The following is a 235-nucleotide window of genomic DNA, read 5'->3' as shown; positions in this document are numbered from 1 at the left end:
GTGGGTTTGCGTTGCGGGGTGAAGGGGGTCAGGGGTGCTGGTCGGGGTGGCCTGGATCTGGGCTGCCCAGATCCCCACGTTTTACAGCCTCTGAAGCGGAGGGTCGGGGGTGGGGGCACGCTGAGCCGACTGCTCCTCTGCGCTCCCTCCAAGCTCTGGAGAGTGGCCAGTGTTCTTTCCCCCCGCCCCCCAATTTTGGGTTTAGGGGGTCGGGGCGCGGGGAGGCCGGCGGGGG

At 68.9% G+C, this 235-nt stretch overlaps 1 protein-coding gene across 5 annotated transcripts in view; it reads left to right on the top strand.

Moving 5' to 3' along the window:
• ST3GAL6 (ST3 beta-galactoside alpha-2,3-sialyltransferase 6) overlaps positions 1–235 on the top strand; it is an 87,063-nt gene that overhangs the window by 487 nt on the left and 86,341 nt on the right. The gene's annotated exons all lie outside the window — the stretch shown is intronic.

This window comes from Myotis davidii, unplaced genomic scaffold (assembly GCF_000327345.1).
Source record: "Myotis davidii unplaced genomic scaffold, ASM32734v1 scaffold1144, whole genome shotgun sequence".
Taxonomy (NCBI): Eukaryota; Metazoa; Chordata; class Mammalia; order Chiroptera; family Vespertilionidae; genus Myotis; species Myotis davidii.
Note: the sequence above shows the minus strand (reverse complement) of the source record. Positions and strands in the feature narration are given on the sequence as shown.